The following is a 21,437-nucleotide window of genomic DNA, read 5'->3' as shown; positions in this document are numbered from 1 at the left end:
CTCTCTCTCTCTCTCAAGCTCTCTCTCACAATCTCTTGGAGGGATATACTCTCTCTCTCCCTCTCTCTTGCAGACTTTCGGGGTCTCCTTATGCTCCCTTGTGCCTCCCCATGCCTCATATTTATAATAGATTAAGTTTGAGAACAAGAGTGGAGGGGATCTTAGAAGACTCAGTGATCTGATGCTTAGATCATAAATCTGATGGTTGCATTGGCTCCAAAAGGGGGGTAAAACTCCAAGACACTTGTTTAGAAAGCTCTTAGTTCACTCCTTTTTCTTTTCTCTGTTCGAAGTGTTGTCTATTGCCTGTAGACTGCGATCGCGGTGCGCACGATTTTGCCAGTCACTTTTCTTTATTTCTCTTTTTATAAAATCTCCAAAACTAACTAAAACATCACTTGTATTTTCTTTTAAATGACTTTTAGTTCTATCTTTTTATGATAATATCTAAAATATAATAGTTTTTTTTCCTCCCCCAAGAATCTAATATTTTTGGACCATTCAAACTATACACATTAATACTAGTGATTAATATGGCTCATAAGTCCCGTTCACATTGTACTTTTCGTGAAGGGTGGCTACGGTCCTTATCAATCCAAGAAAAATGTCAGATTTATGAATCTCGATTTTTTAAATATATTTTTTATTAAATGAAAAGTATTAGCTATTAATGCTAGTCAATTTTTACCTTAGTTAGTCTTTAGTTAGTAATCTTACTAACTTATTAATTGACTAACTAACTTTCAAACTAACCAACTAACTTTTATTGCGTGGAAATATTACAACTTTTAAACTACAAGAGATTGTCAAGATTGTGGGAGAGAAGGAAGGAGTCTCACTTGTAGCTTTCTTGCTTGCACAATGGGGGAAGACACACAAGGGTGGAGGCTGAAAACAGTTTTCCTCTTCTTAGTTGTGTAAGCCAAAAGAACTCAAATACAAAGAAATAGAAGAACCCTATATATGGGTCTCAAACCAAACTCAACTAACTAAGGTGGCATACTAACTGAGCCACGAACTAGAGTAGATAAGGATAGCTATCATGTAGCTATTATTCATGGACGGTGTACCAACCGCATCTGCAACTGACAAGTCGGTGACATAAATACACAACGGTCACCCTGGCATATCACGAGTGGAGCTCGATATCTCAACACTCCCCCTCGAGCTCAATCCCAATTCCTGCACACCAAGCAGGTCTCTGAACTTGCGCAGCTTCTCTGCGTCCAATGCCTTCGTGAATATGTCAGCTACCTGATCCTCTGTGCTGACATAAACTAGATCAATTAGACCTAGTAAAACCCTCTCTCGCACATAGTGATAATGCACCTCAATGTGCTTTGTTCTAGCATGATAGACTGGGTTATTTGCCAAGTGTATACTACTCATGTTGTCACAATAAATGACAACTGGCCCATCTGTAGACTGATGCATATCATAAAGTAGCTTATGCAACCAAGCTACCTCACATGCAGCCATTGCTGCACCCCTGTACTCAGCCTCTGTGCTGGACAAGGCAACTGTAGGCTGTTTCTTGCTGCTCCAAGTGACTGCAGCACTCCCAAAAGAGAACACATATCCACTCCTAGATCGTCTATCAGAAATACAACCAGCCCAATCAGCATCAGTGTATCCATGCAACTGTATCTGAACCCCAGTCTCATAAAATAGTCCATACTACAATGTGGACTTCACATACCTGAGTATGCGTCTAGCCGCATCCAAATGTGGTTTCCTTGGAGCCTGCATAAACTGACTTACCAATCCAACAACATAGCTCAAATCTGGCCTGGTAATAGTCATATAAATCAAACTTCCTACTATGCGTCTGTACATAGTAGGGTCTTCTAGAAGCTCACCTGCATCTGTTCTCAACTTCACATTCTGCTCCAAAGGAACTAAAATATGCTTACAGCCTGTCATCCCATATTTGGACAGCATGTCCAATCCATACTGCCTCTGCAAGAGCTGTATCCCACTTGGTGATCTAATCACCTCAATGCCCAAGAAATAACGCAGCTCTCCCAAATCCTTCATCTCAAACTTCTGCTTCAATAGCATTTTCACATGAAGGATATCTTCATCACTGTCACCTGTCATAATCAAATCATCAACATAAATGACAAGTAGCATAATACCTTTCTCTGTTTTCCTCACATAAAGTGAGAAATCTGCCTTGGAAATTTGAAAGCCAATAGTGACAAGATACTGTCCTATCTTGTCAGACCATGCTCTAGGTGCTTGCTTCAAGCCATACAAGGCTTTCTTCAACCTGCAAACAAACTCAGGATGAACAACATGCACATAACCTGATGGCTGCTCCATATAGACCTCTTCTTGCAAATCACCATGCAAGAAGGCATTCTTTACATCCATCTGATGTAAAGACCATCCCTTTGATGCAGCCATAGCAATGACTGCTCTTACGGTTTCCATCCTTGCAACCGGACTGAATGTTTCTTCATAGTCAATGCCATATGTTTGTGCATACCCCTTGACTACTAATCTTGCCTTGTATCTGTTCACAGAACCATCTGCATTGTGCTTCACCTTATAAACCCACTTACAGCCAATTGCATTTTTACCTTTAGGAAAAAGTACCAATTCCCATGTAGCATTTGCTTCCAAGGCATCCATTTCTTCATCCATGGCTTTCTCCCATTTTTCTTTTCCCATGGCTTGCTCAAAAGAAGTGGGTTCTGGTTCCTGTATCACTTTGACCATATATGCATAGTGAATGGCTGTAAATCCATCATATTTCAGCCTATCCACAGGATACCTAGCTCTCGTAGACCTGCGCAAAGTAGGTTCACTCCCAGGTGCTCTCAAAACATCCCTGATCTTCCTTACTCCAGGTGTAACAATAGAAGGAATACCCAACTCATCATCAATGCTCTGCTCTGAGCCACTGGATTCACCATCCACATAAGAGTGACCTGCATTCACATCAAACATGGGCTGATCAACCTTCTCTTTTCCTTTTCGTGATACCTGCATACCACTATCTGCATTGCTTTGAGAAGATTCTCCTGATCTCAATCTTCCTGTCCATGGCGAAGAATGTGAACCACTGCTAGAGGATGCTCCAGGTCCACTAATATTTTGTGACTGCTGCTGTGAATTCTGTGCAGCATTACCATTTTGTGCATCTACATCATCAATCACATTTACTAGTTTATACCAGCTACTCATCTCATCAAAAACAACATCTCTGCTCACTGTAAACTTACGAGTAGAAGGGTTATAGCATCTATACCCTTTTTGCTGCAGAGAGTAACCAATAAAGATGCACTTCTCAGCTCATCTGGCACATGTACATAGCAATGCAACCAAAAATTTTCAAATGAGAAATATCTGGTTTCTTACCAGTATACCTCTCCTCTGGAGTCATTCCATGTATTGCTGCAGTGGGAGTCCTGTTCATTATGTAGACTGCTGTAGCAACTGCTTCAGCCCAATAAAAATCTGGCAAGTCTTTTTCATTGAGCATGGCACGAGATACCTCTCCAATATGCATGTTTTTCCTTTCTGCAATTCCATTTTGTTGTGGGGTATAACTGCATGAATATTGCTGCTTTATGCCATGCTCCTGCAAGAACTTTGCAAACTCATTTGAGAGGTACTCTCCCCCTCCATCTGACCTTAGGCATTTTATTTGCAGACCTGTTTCTTTTTCAGCCATAGCTTTAAGGGTTTTGAAATGCCCAAAAACTTCACTTTTCTTTTTCATAAAATACACCCAAACTTTTTTGCTATAGTCATCAATAAAAGTGACAAAATAATGACAGCCTCCAAGAGATGCAGCTTTAGTAGTCCACACATCAGAGTGGATTAATTCCAATGGCTTCTCACTCTCTTGAACATGTCTAGGAAATGGTTTCCTTGCCTGTTTTCCAAACTGACAGGCTTCACATACCTTATGCATTTCTGCAACCTTGAATTTTGGCAATCCTGCAACAATATTTTGGGCCTGCATTGATTTAAGTCGCTGTACATTAACATGACCAATGCGTTTATGCCAGATATCAATATCTGCAACTACACCGGTCCCATGTGCAAACATTGCTGCACTCAATTCAGACATGTCTGCATCCAATGTAAACATTCTGCCCTTCTTCTTTCCTTTTGCTATCAAGCGACCTTTATTTTTCATATCCTCAACAAAGCATCCATGAGGATTAAATCTGACCTGCAAGCCCTGCTCAACCATTTGACCAACAGAAACCAGATTCTTGGTGATATTCGGGACATGAAATACATCGGAGAGGTATTTCTTTTTCCCATCCTGCATAGACAAAGGAATTTTTCCAATCTGCACAATAGGATGTGCAGTATCATCACTAGTCTCCACAAATCCTGGTTTTTCCATTTTCCTTGCATCCTCCATCCATTCTGCATGACCTGTCATGTGGTTTGATGCACCTGAGTCAACATACCATACATCATTGCTTTCTTCTGCACTTGTAACAGAATTATTCATGTGCTGCACCATAAACAGATGCTCATTTCTGTCATCACCCTGTCTACTAGAGGATGCATAATTTCCTTGTTGCAGTTTTCCATTCATGATGTCATTCTGCTTTTTATAGCAGTCTTTAGCCATATGACCCATTTTACCACAATAGTAGCATTCAACATTAGTGTTTGCATTTTGGCCTCTTTGCCATCCACCACGACCTCAAAATCAGGAAATCTTTCACGAACTGAAATGGATGTCCGAAACTGTGCATAATCCTTTCCTAGACCATTCAAGGTCACAGAAACTAAATCATCATCTTCCACTGGTGACCCAATGGAAGCAAGTGCATCTGCAATCTTCTTCACCTTCATGTGGTAGTCGTTGATGCTCATATTTTCTCTTTGCACATTGTGCAACTCTTGCTTGAGCTGCATTTTCCTGGCTTGCGTATTTGTGCTATACATTTTTGACAAAGTATCCCATGCCTCCTTTGGCGTACTTGCATCCTGAATATGCACAATCATAGAGCCTGAAATGCTCATAGACAGCCAATACATAACTTTCCTGGCTCTCTCATGCCATGCTTTAAATGCCTGCATTTGCTGTTGATTGGGAACATCAGGATGAACTGGTTCTTCTTCATTTCTTGCAACAAATTCCCAATATCCTTTTCCCATAAGGAAATTCGTCATTCTAAACTTCCATGCTTGGAAGTTGTTCTTGTCAAGCTTTTCAGTGACAATCTGTGAAAGAGAATCAGATGCCATTACAGAAGACTGCAAAAAATTCTGTCACTGCAAAAACCATAGCTTCACCCTCACAAGGGAAAATCTGCAAAACTGGCGAAAGTGGTATTTGACCACATAGTCACTTCCTAGTGACGATTTTGCATCAACAGGCAACATGGATGATTCTGTAACTCCCAATGTCTCTGTGCACAAGCATACAATGCAATTTTTATAGTAACTATTCACCGACATGTAGAACAGTGGCTGCACAGCATAAAACTGGGCATTTTCCTGAGTGCGTGCAGAAAACTTCCGCCTCCAAAACAGGCCCCGAAATGGCCTCAAATAAAAAAAACAAGGTCGTCAAGGGCTAAAGCCCTTACCCGCAGCATATACTGCTCTCTGGCTTCACCGCGAAGGGCGTCTCAACCTGAGACAATGCACTCCTGCACTTTCCGGCTGTGCTACCTGCAGAGATCTGCTCCCAAAACAGAAAATGAAAGCAACACTGCTCCTCTTACCAGAACACCGCGAGCTTGGCTTGCTTTCTTGAGCTCCTTACCACGAACAAGGCTCTGATACCATGTCAAGATTGTGGGAGAGAAGGAAGGAGTCTCACTTGTAGCTTTCTTGCTTGCACAATGGGGGAAGATACACAAGGGTGGAGGCTGAAAACAGTTTTCCTCTTCTTAGTTGTGTAAGCCAAAAGAACTCAAATACAAAGAAATAGAAGAACCTTATATATGGGTCTCAAACCAAACTCAACTAACTAAGGTGGCATACTAATTGAGCCACGAACTAGAGTAGATAAGGATAGCTATCATGTAGCTATTATTCATGGACGGTGTACCAACCGCATCTGCAACTGACAAGTCGGTGACATAAATACACAACGGTCACCCTCGCGTATCACGAGTGGAGGTCGATATCTCAACAGAGATTGCAACTACAAATCTCTCTCCCATGCATATGCTTCCCCTTGGCCTTTTTTAAACTTATTAGTATTTTATTATGAGATTCTCAACTTACAAAATCCTGCTTGTGACATTTCTAAATAGATGTGCACCCTCATTTTTGTTGTACCATAATATCATTTGTCTCTTCCATTATGTATTCTTTGTAATGCTATTATATATCTTTCCACTTATTCCATACTAAATTTAAGAGAATGTGATTTGACACTCGTGCCTTTCACTATAGTAATGTGATTATTGTGTTGTTACATTAGGGCTTTTCTCACTTTGATTTAAGTCTAATTTGATGCAGATCATTGAAGATGTTGGTGAGCATAAGGACACTTTGGAAGATAAGTACCCTTACAATGACGTTACCAATGTCGGATAACATAATGTTGTGGAGCAATTCGACTGACAGTTAGGTTGTAACTACTTGGCATACGCTTGTAGAATCATGTAGTGAGAAGGTGGTGCAAGTCCCAAAAATATTACCCTTTATTAACTTAAGTTAAGTGGTCCACTTAGCCTTGAATGTGTGGATACCTTACTTTTTGAGAAAGAAAAGTTTCTTTTAGAAAATTAAACAAAAAGGGTGTTCTCTCTCTCTCTCTCTCTCTACGTGTGTCTTTCTCTCTCTGTCTCTCTCTCAACAAGACTGCCACCTTTAACTCTTTTTTCACATTCCACTTAGCCTTGAAATGCGTGGATATCTTCCTTTTTGGAAAATGAAAATTTATTTTAGAAAATTAAAGAAAAAGGGTGTTCTCTCTCTCTCTCTCTCTCTCTCTCTCTCTCTCTCTCTCAAAACAAGAGTCTTGCCACATTTAGCTATTTTTTCACATGTTAGTAGGATATATTTTTGAGTTGCACAACATGGTTGCTACTTTAGGCCAGGATTTCACATACTAGGAGTCTTGCCATTAATCAATTAGATCTTCTAAAGGCACCGTGTGCAATTTGTAGTTAGTCTCAAATTACAACATTTTCATATGCATAAAAGGGTGATACAAAATATCATATTGATCATATTGATATTTTGGATTATGGTCTCATACATTTCAAGGTCTCCTTCAAAGTGTGTGCTAGACTAAAATGCCTTAATCACTTCATGTAGAGTCAATCTTGATAGTACTATGGAATATATGTGGCTAGGGGGATATAATTAAAATATTAGTGCAATGGAATGTATGTGGTTATGTAATATATTGAACTCTCTCTCCCCTCATTTTTTCATTCCACACCCTCATGTGAACCCCCCCCTTACCCCCTCCCTTACTTTTACAATTGGAGAAGGAAGTTAATGGGAGCCTACCTCTAATGTATACCCTTATGTACTTTTTTGGAAAACTCCCCTTTCTTGCACTTACGTGATTCCATAAGTTGGCCATGCTGAACCCCCTCAGGAGCCTATAATCCTAATTATGTTACACAAGGATGTGATTCTCCATTGAATGATTTAGTTAAGCAATGTTATAAAGATATAGGTAAATAAGTGCATATACATATACAAGTGAGCTATTTTCCAAGAATGGGCGTATTTTCTTTGTTAATTCATCAAACCCTCTCATGGGTCTCTCCAATAAAACTACCTAATCACTTGGAGAGACATGATGCATGGAAATTACTTAGGATGGGATGTTATAGCTGTGTGTGTGTGAGAGAGAGAGAGAGAGAGAGAGAGAGAGAGAGAGAGAGAGAGAGAGAGAGAGAGAGAGAGAGAGAGAGAGAGAGAGAGAGAGAGAGAGAGAGAGAGAGAGAGAGAGAGAGAGAGAGAGAGAGAGAGAGAGAGAGAGAGAGAGAGAGAGAGAGAGCGAGAGAGAGAGAGAGAATCAAGTCTAACTATTGACTCCCCTCCTCCACCTTTCCCCCCACCCTTTCCCACTCCATAGTCCCCCTCCATAGCCCTCTTGAGCCCCCCCCCCCTTCGAAAAGTGTAGTTTTGAAAAACTTTGAATTGAAAAACCCCTAATGTAAAGTTTACATGAGGTACATTTATAAACCCCTCCCATTTTTGAAAAGTTGTAATTCAACATAATAAAATTATCATTTATTTTAACCTCATGTGGCACATTACATGTTTTACAAGGTGACTTGAGGTAGGTTGGTCCACTACTAGGTTGGATTATTCAAACAATTCATCAAAAATAGGCAATGCTCAATTATGGAAGCATGACTCTCTGGCTAGGGATCTTGCATAATGCAAGCCTCTCATCGGGGGCTAGGATAGCCCTAAAAGGTTATGGTTGTTAAGTCAAGGGACATCATAAGGAGCAACAACGAGATTGTTTCCTTATGGGGATCTATCATGAGAATCGAGGTGTCTTGTGCATCTCTCTAACTCAAATTTTCATAGGCCAATCAATATTATGCTCTTCAGTGAATGGGAGAATAAGGTGGCAAGAATTTGCATCTAATCTTGCCCGTCCTTAGGAGAATGAATGTATTGGGGCTCTCCATGTAATAGTGTTCATATCTTGTGGAATATGGTGGGATATGGTGGAATTTGGTAGGATCTATATCTTCTACCCAACACTTTCATCCTTGTTAGACTAACAAGTTACCTTTAAGTAGAGTTTTGAGTGAAATGGTAACTTTAGTTGATACAAGAGCTAGAATCATGGTTATGCTTCAATGGTTGTGTAGACATAATGCAACTTGCTTACATTAGGAACAAGAGAGGTCTCTTGTTTGATAGGTTGTGACTTGAATAGGGGTTCAGTTGTGATAGCATAGAGTTTTTCTTGGAGAGTTGAATAGGATAGGCTTTGAAGGCTTAAGATCTCATCGACACACCCTATCAACAACTCATCTTCAGTTGCCTTTACCCATTCTTTGACCTTGTTGATTGGAACTAGCTCTATTCAGCTAGGTCAAGATATACCTTGTCCTTGGAAATGATTTTTTCAGCAGTTTGCAGTGTTGTTAGGGCAACCAAAATAGTTACTATCTCTAGTGCAAACATTGCCATGACATCACTGCAAACTTCTAAAGAAATCATCGCCAAAGATAACTAAGTTATATCCTGACCTAGTTTAGTAGCTAGTTGCAATCGATAAGGTTAAAGAATGGGTAAAGGAAACTCAAGACAGGTTGTAGATAAGGTATGTTAATGAGATCTTGAGCCTTCCAAGCCTGTCTCATGCATCTTCATAGGAGAATCCCTGACAACTCAAGGATTAATCTTCATAGGAGAAGCCCATTAATCTAACAAGGATTAAGTATTAAGTAAAAGGTATGAACCTTGTTAGATCCCACCATATTCCACAACCCAGCTTTAGTGCAACCCCAACCCTAAGTGTTTTAGGGGCAAACACATTTTGGGTCGACCCATACACCACTCTCTACATGTAGACCCTTGGATGTACTATTCATCCAAAAATTGTAGATATTGGAGCTAGTGTAAGCATAGTTAATCAAGATGTACTCTAAGCCTGGGAAAGTCCACTAATTGAACCAATACACTTTAATATGATAATTACCGATGGATTTAAAGTTGGAACAATGGGAGTTTTAAGAGATTGGATGATCAAGATTGTGGGAGTGCAATTCAAAGTTAATTTTAGGTGTAGACTACGACCTGTTGCTCGACTGACCATGGATGTGCAATTCAAAGTCCTAGAAATTCTCACAAGTCAACTTGGACACTATCTCAACACTTTTACATGGAGAGGCCCAATGTATTCCCTTTCTTGAGGATGAGCAAGATTGCATGTAGATTCTTGCCACCTTGGAATTGCCATTCATAGAAGATCCAAAATATCAATCGACCTATGAACACTTGAGTCAAAGAGATACACAAGACACCTAAATTCTCATGATAGATCCCCATAAGGAAACAATCTCAATGCCGCTCCTTATGAGGTCTCTCGACTCAACAATTGCAACCTTTTAGGGCTACCTACCCCAATGAGAAGCTTTCATTATGCAACATCCTCAGCTAGTGGCAGCTACACTTCCATAATTGAGTATTGACTATCTTGACAAATTATTGAACAACCCCACCCAATAGTGGATCCTGTTCAATTCCCATAACAACCGATTATCTCACCGATAAAGGAGAAAGGTATTGAGATGTCAAGCTCAACGTGAGCTACACTCACGTACCTAGATGACCATTTTTACATTCATATCACTGACATAGTTGGTACTTTCATTGGTATATCATTCTAGTGATACTTTACAGTTGGGTCCACCTACCCAAGTTATGAGATATCTATCTAGTCATCTTTCTACTTAGCGTGTTCACACTATGGGCTACTTGTATATTATGTAGTTGTACTCTCTTTTATTCTTGGTAGACTCCTATAGTGAAGAAGAAGAAGAAGAAGAAGAAGAAAGACTAGGGTTTCAACTTCCTATATTGTGTGCATTCTCTCTGTGTTTTTTGTCTCTTGCAAGAGTTCAAGCTCCCTCTCTCTCTCCACCCCATCTTTTCATGGTGTCACAGTGGTATTCAAGTAAGGAGTTGTGAACCATAAGCACAAGATTCTACAAGGAAACAAGTCTATTTTGGAGTATACTTGTGGACATCTCTCTCATACTATCTCTAATTGGTGACTTGCCTTTGGGAGCTTGTAGTACTCGAGGGAATGCTATAAATTGTGTGGTTGGATTCACATATCGGGTGCATTTCGGCTTTTGTTTGGGAGTTTGAGGCTATTCATATGCAAATTGGGTAAGCAAACAAGTTGTAGCTATTGGGTGTGACACACAATATGTGTATACTATAAAACATTAGAGGTCTTGTTTTGTGGATTTTATTGCACAATATGTAAGGGATTTAATATGATTTTTGGCATGCAACAAGCTTGACAAACATAGCTTCCATGCTTGTTAGTTTTGACTGACCAATTTCCTTATGGGTAAAGGTTATTGAGAGTACATCAAAGGAGATAATGCTAAGGCTCTAAAGCTATCAAAGAAAAATGCCATGCCTAAGCAGACCAAGGCATTTAAGGAATGGAACCAGGGCGCTCAGAATGTTATGTACTAGCTTTCCATCAATGTTTTAGATAATATGATTGGGCATATGCAAGATGTAGACAATCTTGTAGGAGCATGGAATAATTTGGTCAAACTATTTGGTACAAATACTAAAGCTAGAAAGTTGTAGTTTGGAAGATTAAGAGTATTGTTGAAGCTCTTGGATCTATTAAAGTGCATGTTGATAATGATGATATAGTGGCTATATGTTTGGATGGATTGAGTGAGTAGTACAAGCAATTTCAAACCTCCATTAATACAAGAGACACCATCATTGATTTTGCAGATCTAATATCTATGTTGATATTAGAAGAGAAAAATTTAGGTCTTGTTGCATCTTTGCCTCAGAAAAGCAGGAATAGTTTAAAATATGTGCTCTACTCTAACATAAGTAGAGGCAGAGAGTGGTGACAGAGGCTGTGGTGATAGCCATTAAGGGCAATCTCATGACTCATAGGAGCAATCACATACATGTGGTAGAGGCCAGAGTCTTGAGGTAGGGGGAGCCATAGAGGATGTGGTAGGTAAAATGGAGGTTATGATAATAAAGAATTCTCTAATTATGGTTAAAAATGTCATATTTCCATAACAAAAATGGGAGAAGACAACATAACAATTATGCATCTACTAGTAATCAAGTTGATAATGAGAAGTGATTTGTTATGCATCATATGATGAATGCAGTAAGTGCAAATGCATCAGTAATGATTGATGATATATGGTATGTAGATTCAAGTGCTTCTAACCATATGATGTCTCATGGAGAATGGTTTAGAGAAATGAAAAATCCCGAAATGCCTAGTTTTATGAAAACAAGTGATAATATAATGTATCCTATTGCTCATATTGGGAGTGTTCCATTGTCTATGCCACAGGATGGAAAAGTTAAGTGTTTGGTTTGATGTGCTACATGTGCATAGCATCACAAAGAACCTATTTTCTATTGGGAAAATTCTTGGGTAGAGATTGCAAGTAAAGCTCAATTAGAATGGTTGCTTTATAGAAGATTTCTAGAGCGGAGGTAAACTAGTTACAAAAGGCAAGCATGTGGGAAGGATGTTTACCTTAGATGTAAATGTACTCAAGTTGAAGGCTACTATATTTGCATAAGGTGTAGGAGTTGTGGTTGATATTGACATTTGGTATAAATGCATTGGCCATATAAATGTGTAGAAGTTGAAAAATATGCAATCACATGTAATTGTGATGGGCTTGTCTAAGTTTAAAGTGGTTGATATACATAAAGTGTGTGAAGGATACCAATTTGAAAAATAGATCAGGCATGCATTTGCTCATGATAAACATATAAGCATGCATTTTCTTGATATTATACATTCAGATGCATGGGTTCCTACACAAATACTACATCAATGGCTAGATGTAAGTATTGTGTGTCCTTTATTGATGATTATACAAGGAAGGTATAGATGTACTTCATGAAGGAGAAAAGTGAGGTGTTCTCTTACTTTCAAGCTTTTAAGATTTTGGTTGAGAAACGAATTGGTGTGTAAACTTGAGGTCATATGGAGGGAAAGAGTACATCACTAATGAATTTAGTAATTTCCTAAAATAGCATGGAATTCACAATAAGTTTACATGCAAGTACACAGCAATAGGATGGTGTTGCTGAAACAAAGAACAAGCACATTGCAAAAACTGCACAAACCTTGATGTGGCTAAAAAACACATGCCTCATTATTATTAGATTGAATTTGTCTCAATATCTATGTGTATTATGAACAAGATTCCCACCACTATTACAGTGTATGATGTGACATGAGAGGAGAAGTTCATCGGCAAGAAACTAGATTTCTCACATGTTAAAGTATTTGGATGCATTGCATATGTATATATTCCTCATGAGCTAAGAAAAAGCTTGGATCCAAAAGTTGAAAAATGTGTGTTTGTGTGTTGTTCCCTTGAGCAAAAGGATTACAATTGTTATAATCATGTTATATATAAGTGCCGATGAGTAGAGATGTTGTGTTTGATGAGATAAGTAGTTAGTATGCTGTTATAAAATAGGTTGTTGTAGATGATGCAAAAGAAAAGATGATTGTAGAAAATGTGGATCCATAGTCATAGACATTGAGTGGACCAAAAGAGTCCTCTTCTAGTAGGTCTCTTGAGAGACCATGGAGTGGTAGGTTGCATGTGAATAGTACTCCTACAAGTGCAAAAAATATATCGCACAAGGAAAAAGAAAAGGTAGTTGAGTCACTTGGTGTGCCAGATTGTTTTGTAGGCATTTACATGTAGATAGTGAGTTTCATGGCTCACATTAGAGTATGCATGAGGAGTTTGATATTTGAGTTGCTTGTATGCTTGGCGTACGAAAAATCAAGGCTGATGCAAAATGATCATAGAGTGCTCCGCAAGTGTGGAGGTAAATGAGAGTAAGGTCTTCCATAAATAGGTTGATATATGATGGTTACATTGCTCACCATTATGTGTATATGGAAAAGATTATAAAATAAGTTGAGCCCACTTTTTTTGAGGAAGCTATTGGTCTCATGTGTATTGGGAGAAATCCATGGATGAAGAAATGGCTGCATTAGATGTAAATCAAACTTGGGATTTGGTGCCACTATATGAGGGGAAGAAACCTATAGGATACAAGTGGGTTTGCAAAGTAAAACATAATATAGATAGTAGCGTGAGCAAGTATAAGACAAGATTAATTGCTGAAGGCTACACATAGACTTATGGGATTGATTATGAGGAGACATTTGCTCTAGTGGTAAAGATGGCAATCACAAGGACTATCAATGTAGTGGCTACCAAAAAACGTTGGGATTTGCATCAAATAGATGTAAAGAATGCATTCTTGCATGTGAGCTACAAAAACAAGTGTACATGGAGTAGTTATAGGGTTATGAGATTGTGGTTCACCTCGATTATGTGTGTAGTCTATGTAAAGCCTTGTATGGATTGAAATAAGCACCAAGAGCATGGCATGATAGCATATCACAATATCTTATCTCTATTGGTTTCCATGTTGAAAATACAAATCACTCACTTTATGGCCATTAGAGTGATAGAGGTATTAGTGTGATTACCTTGTATGTGGATGATTTGATTGTTGGGGGTGATAATGTGCAAGAGGTGGAGAATGTGAAGAGTCTTCTCAAGCAAAAATTTGACATGAAAGATTTGGAAGAGCTAAAGTACATTCTTGGCATTGAGATGATATGAATATCTAAGGGGGTATGGCTCTCACAAAGGAAATACATCTTGGATATGTTGATGAAGTATGATATGGCTTATTATAAGCCAATGTCAACGCCATTGGATCATAATGTGAAACTAAGTGCTGATGTGGGTAAGATATTGGAGGATCCCACAATGTGTAGGAAAATGGTTGGAAGTTTGATCTTCATTACTATTACCAAGTCAAATTGTAATTACACAATTAGCTTGGAGAGTTAATTTATGTAGATGCCTTGTAGGCCTCATTGGGATAGTGTGAGATGTACCTTGCAGTATCTTAGGGTCACATTGAATTATGGTATTTTTTAATGAGGTTGACTTGGTGGTGTAGTTATTTGGTTATATTGATGTAGACTAGGTAGGCATTGTGTCTGACAAGAAGTTCAGTAGTGGTTGTGTATTTTCATTTGGGAGTGGGGCTATGACTTGGAGTAGTAAGAAATAGCCCACTATTGCATTATTGAGTATAGAGATAGAGTACATGGGTGATGCTATGGCAGCATGCAAAGTAGATTGGATGCAAACACTACTTGATGATTTGGGGATACAAATATACAGGAGAGTTTCATTTATTATGACAATATGAGTAGTATACAATTGGCTAGGAATCCAATGTTTCATGCATACACAAAACACATTGAGGTTCATTACCATTTCATTAGAGAGTGTTGAGATGACAAGCTCAACACATGAGAACATTGATGATGGACCGCCTGGTTAGATAGGCCCACACGTCTACACTTAGTACATTGGTGGTCATATGACTCTCACATGGCCACTGGCTCATTACTTATTATATTCAGGTTGTTACACCTATTTACAGCTGGCATAGTTATAGCGCCAGTCGATTAGTGTAGTCGGTTATGCATTGTTTGACTTAGTAGGCCACTTTCCTTTATGTTGTATCTTATCTATACTTTGTGTACATTGTAAAGTGTGTGGAAGAAGAAAAAGAAACCAGCAAGAAAACATTTTGGCCTCCATCTCTCTTCTTGTCTCTTGAGTGAGCTTCTCCTTGTGCATTCTGTGTGTGTTCGGCGCAGCATCTTGAGCAAGTCCCCCCACCACGCGATTCTTGGCATGGTATCAGAGCTGCGCCACTGAGAGAGGCTGATTTCGAAGGCTGAAGCGAAGGAGAAGAAGCAAGGTTCAAGCAAGCAAGCCACGGGTAAGAAGCTCTCCCATTCTTCCACTCTCTCTCTTGGATAGTGCCTGTGGAGGCACTGGAAGCAGGGTCGAGCAAAAATCTCAGATTGCAGTGAGATTTGGTGTGCGCGAAGAGTGCTGTGTATTCTACAGATGTGCCCTTTAGGGCTTTTCCATAGTTATTTTGGGCATCTGAGGCCGTTTCAGGCCCCGTTTTAGATCCACAAGGTTGTGGACAGCAATTTGAGGGTACATTGTGATTTCGACTGTATTGACTGGAAGTGGGTGCACAGGTTACAGATTTCAGATCTGTAAGTTCAAAGATATTTACCAGCAAGTAAACACAAGGTTTATCTGCAAACTGGTTGTATATTGCATGTATTATTGAGCAGACAGTGAAAAAGGCTGTCTGGTGTATTGCTGTGCACTACAGGTCGAGGGTTGCAGAAAATTTGCTTGCTGTTGGTATTAATTTTGTGATAATGACAGAGAATAGTGGAAGCCCCATCATTGAGAAGCTCGACAAGAACAAGTACCCTTCATGGAAGTTCCATGTCACGAACTTCCTTATTGGAAAAGGCCTCTAGAGTTTGTTTTAGGTGAAGAAAAGGAGCCGGAGGTGAGTGATCCTCCAACTATAGAAGGGACAAAGGCACGGAAGGAATGGAATGCAAAAGATAAAAAGGTCATGTATTGGTTGTCTGCAGTAATTGACAATAATATGCTGGGACATATTAGAAATGTAGAGAATTCATATGTAGCTTGGACCATACTTGAAAGTATGTTTTTTGTAAATACAAAGGCACGAAAGATTCAACTCAAGCAAGAGTTGAATACATTGAAGAAAGGGAAGATGTCTATCAATGAGTATGCATTCAAGGTAAGGAGCATTGCAGATGCCTTGGCAACGATTGATGTAATGCCCGATGATGATGATTTGGTGTCGTCTACCTTAGGTGGACTTAACAATGAAAAGGCTTGAAAGTCTTTTGTAACTTCTGAAAGGTGAGAAGGATCGAAGCTTGCACGCGAGCTATGGCGGGAGAGCAAGAGCAAGAAAGAGAGAGAGAAGAAATGGGAACTCCAACAGTCACAATGTGTGACCGGGCCTTCCTTTATTCAAACTGTCACTAAAAGAATAAAGAATAAAGTGACGTGACGGGCGCCCGCCACCTGCAGTGTGCAGTGGCGGGTACTGTCAGTGTAGTAATACACGGGGCGGCACGGCGGAGGCGCCTTTACCCCCAACAACCTCCCACTTAAAGGCGAATCTGCCCTAGTGAGAGAGAAAAGAAAAAGAAAAGACAGTACAAATGTACATAGGTGAGGAAAGGTGACATCTCATCCAACGCCCATCAACCTCCTGAGGAAGGCAAAGCGCTCAGTAGTGAGGCTCTTCGTGAGCAAATCTGCAGGATTCTCGTCAGTGGAGATCTTGACAAGGTCAACAGACTTGTCCTCCACGACACCACGTATGAAGTGATACCTCACCTCAATGTGTTTCGTCTTCGCATGGAAGACCGGATTCTTAGCCAACTGAATGGCACTCATAGAATCCGAATGCAGTGTAGGTGTAGCATCAATCCCAAGGTCAGCAACTAGACGGCCTAACCATATGGCCTCCTTGCAAGCCTCAGTGGCTGCAACATACTCGGCCTCAGTGGTAGACAAAGCCGTACACTTCTGAACCCTGGACATCCAAGAGATAGCCCCTCCAGCATAGGTGAATACATAGCCAGAAGTGGACTTCCTACTATCTGCATGTCCTGCATAATCGGAGTCAGTGTACCCCACGACCCCTGTATCCTGGCTGCCATAGCAAATACATATATCTGCTGTGCCCTTCAGGTACCTCATGATACCCTTCACGGCATCCCAATGTCTGCTGCCAGGTGTAGCCATATAGCGTGCCACAACACCAACTGCATGTGCAATATCTGGACGAGTGGCTATCATGGCATACATCAAACTACCCACGGCTGATGCATAAGGGATCTTGGCCATCTCGGCCCTCTGCTCATCTGTCTGCGGACAATCGGCCTGTGATACCTTCACATAAGAAGGTAATGGACAGCCAATAGGCTTTACGTCCTGCATGCGGAAGCGCTCAAGGACTTTATGAATGTACTCCCGCTGTGAGAGATACAAAAGTCCCTGATGCCTATCGCGCTTAATGCGCATCCCAAGTATATGTGAGGCCTGTCCCAAATCCTTCATCTCAAAGCTCTTCTTTAGCTGAGATTTAAGAGCATCTAGCTCATCATGAGCTTTCCCTACTATCAGCATATCATCAACATAGAGTACCAAGATAAGCAAACTGCCATCACGGGCTTTCTTCGTGTAAAGACACGGATCCATAGCACTCCTGCTGTAGCCCTGTGACTGCATAAAGGCATCAAACTTATGATACCATTCCCTAGGTGCCTGCTTCAAGCCATACAAGCTCTTCTTCAACTTGCACACTAGGTGCTCCCTGCCAGGTTCTGCAAAGCCCTTAGGCTGATCCATATAGATCTCATCATGCAAGTCCCCATGTAGAAAAGCCGTCTTGACATCCATCTGATATAGATCTAAGTCAAGCTGTGCAACCAAAGCCAAGACTAAGCGCAGGGTGGTCATCTTAACCACAGGAGAGAAGACCTCATCAAAGTCCACACCATGTTCCTGCTTAAAACCCTTTGCTACCAATCTAGCCTTGTATGCCGGCTTGGGGTGTCCAGGGGTACTTTTCAGCTTGTACACCCACTTGCATGGCAAAGCCTTCTTGCCCTTAGGCAAGGCAACCAAATCCCAAGTCTCATTCTTATGCAGGGAGTCTATCTCAGACTGCATAGCCCTCTCCCAGGAGTGACTGTCACCCCTGTGCATAGCCTCATCATAAGTGAAAGGCTCTCCTGCATCTGTAACCAAAACATAATGCATAGAGGGCTGAAATCTGTCAGGTGGACGTCTATCTCTAGCAGACCGTCTCACCGCAGGCTCTGCTGCCTGTCTAACTACCTGTCCAACATCCTGGCCCTGTGGAGGAACTGCTGCAGGCCGTACTACTGGCTGTGCTGGAGCTTTAGGCTCCTCCTGAAAGATCACTCTGCGGATCTCAACCACCTTCTCAGGCTGCCTGTGCATCTTGTCTTCATGGAAGACGACATCATGGCTGCGTACTATTTTCCGCGCCTGCGGATCCCATAGGCGATAGCCCATCTCTCCTGACTCACCATAGCCAAGGAATATGCATTTAATGCTCTTTGGATCCAATTTACTCCTCTTGTCCTTGGGCACATGGCAGAATGCCTCACATCCAAAGACACGGAGATGCGCATAAGAGGGTGGCTTACCAGCCCAAACTTCCTCTGCAACCTGGAAATCCAATCCACTGGAAGGCGATCGGTTTATGACATGCACTGATGTACTAACTGCCTCAGCCCAAAAACTCAGGGGTAGGCCTGCATGGCTAAGCATAGAGCGCACACGCTCCTGAATAGTCCTGTTCATGCGCTCAGCTAAACCATTCTGGGGTGGGGTGTAAGGGGCGGTCAACTGACGCTTAATACCCCTGTCATCACAAAACTGCTCAAAAGCATGCGAGACATATTCTCCCCCATTATCTGTCCTAAGGCATTTCAGCCTATACCCAGTCTGGTTCTCAACAAGAGCAAGCCATCTCTGAAAAACTGCCAAGACATCGGACTTCTGCTTTATGGGATAAGCCCACACTTTCCTAGAAAAATCATCAATGAAGGTAACGAAGTACTTCGCGCCACCCATAGACATGCAAGGCATAGGCCCACAAACATCGGAATGCACCAATGCCAAGGGCTCACTCATGCGTGGCCTACCCGATTTCTTATGCGTAGACCTATTCTGCTTACCATAAAGACAATGATCACACGAGTCAAAACATGCATAATCCAAAGGCGGAAGATACTGCAAACCAGATAACATTTTCATTCCTTTCAAAGACATATGCCCCAAACGGGCATGCCAAAGTGATACATGTGGGATAGAGCCCACTGCCAAAACATGGTCTACAGAAGACCCAGATACAACAAGAGGATAGAGGCTGCCAGCCTTGGCGCCTCTAGCAAGCACAAGTCTGCCTTTGGTAATCTTCTAGGTAGAATCCCCAAAACAGACATGAAATCCTGCATCATCCAACTGTCCTGCAGACATAAGACTACGCGTAAGCGCAGGTACATGACGTACATCCCTGAGCAAAAAGGAACTGCCAGTGGAAAACCGCAACTGAATATCTCCACAGCCCACAATATCAAGAGACCTGTCATCTCCAAGTTTTACTGATCCAGATACAGTACGATAAGAGTGAAACCACTCACGGTAAGGCGTCACATGGAAGGACGCACCTGAATCCAATAACCAGCACTGTGCATACATACTAGGTGTCTCAGTCAAGTGTGAAGCATCAGAAGAACTAGCTGCAAGTATAAACTCATCACCACCATCGGACTCTTCAGTCTGCGTGACATTAATTTCCTCAATCTTGACGTTGGACTTCGCAGGTACTATGCTGCGATCAGAGGACTTCTCCTGCACTTTATCTTTCCCCTTATCCTTGCGCTTCTCATTGCGCAACTCATGACACTGTGGTCTAATATGGCCCTTTTCCCCACAATGATGACAAGTGACATTTGCATTGCGTCCACGCGACTTACTACGCGACTTGCCACCACGAGATTTAGACCGACCCTTCTGCGAGTCACGGCCTCGGCCATTACCACAGTCATACCTGTCATTCCTGCCTCTAACTGTCAAAGCATGACTACCACGAGAGGCATCCAAGTTTTTGCGATTCACCTCTTCTTGAAGAAGAGCACTCTCAACATCTGCCAATTTTAGAGTAGCACTAGAGGCACAAAGAGCAGTGCGGAATACATCCCATGACTCATTCATAGTTCCAAGCAAGAAAAGAGGAGTTACTTCCTCTCCAAAGGTGATATCCTGCGAAGTCAGGTTCTTCAGTATAGCATGGAACTGGCTCAAGTGAGCAGACATAGTCGCATTATCCTTCATGCGCAGATCCATAAGCTGCTTCAACCAGTACATCTGACTCGCCGGACTTTTCTTATCATAAAGATTCTTGATCTTATTCCATAGATCCCATGCACTCTGTGCTTCCTCAAATACATTATAATGTACCTGTTCAGTGAGAGACAATACAATCGTGGACTTGCATAGCTCATCAAGTTCAAGCCAGTCGTCAATGTCCATAGTTTCAGGCTGCTCCCCACTCAACCGAAGTGGCTTAATCTGAGATTTCTGCACCAAAACCTGCCATATTTGACTCTTCCAGTAAGAGTAGTTGGTACCATCCAACTTTGTAATGTTAAAGATGGCACTATCATGCGAAGATGACGCCATTATGCAGGCTGGAAATGCCCAAACAGTCCAAAACTGCTTGATGTTTTACTGCAGAAACTGCCCAAAAATGACCAAAACGGGGTCCAAAGGGTGAGCAAAGTGTGCCAAAAGTTGCTGCCCACTTAGTACTAGGTGCGGTACACCAAATCAGGATATTTCAGCATGAAAAGTACACCTCAATCCACCAATAACTGCTTGCTGTAATAAATTGCAGGTATGCAGTCTAGAGAGCAAACTGTCCCAAAATAGGATCCAATGTCAAGCAAACAATGCTAGGTCCAAAGCCGGCATGAAACGGACATAAGCAAGGCCAATGACAGTGAAAAGAACATGAGCTCAACACCAAGCATGTCAAAATAACATCTGCCAGTGAAAGGCACACCCCCAGACACTCTAGGCAAAGTGTTCCTGTAACTGCCAAAACCTGACACAAATAGGTATCTGCTCAAAGAGAAAGATCCAAATATGAGACTCAGCTCATAAGCATCCTGTGAACCAAGAGTACATCAATGCATATCCATAAAGATCGGAGTATGATCCCAAAGTCTCAATGTGTATGTAGCTGCTCAAGACATAAAC

Source organism: Lygodium microphyllum, chromosome 2 (assembly GCF_053477565.2).
Source record: "Lygodium microphyllum isolate KBCC chromosome 2, Lygodium_microphyllum_v1.1.10, whole genome shotgun sequence".
NCBI classification, from domain to species: domain Eukaryota; kingdom Viridiplantae; phylum Streptophyta; class Polypodiopsida; order Schizaeales; family Lygodiaceae; genus Lygodium; species Lygodium microphyllum.
This window is presented reverse-complemented; position numbering follows the sequence as displayed.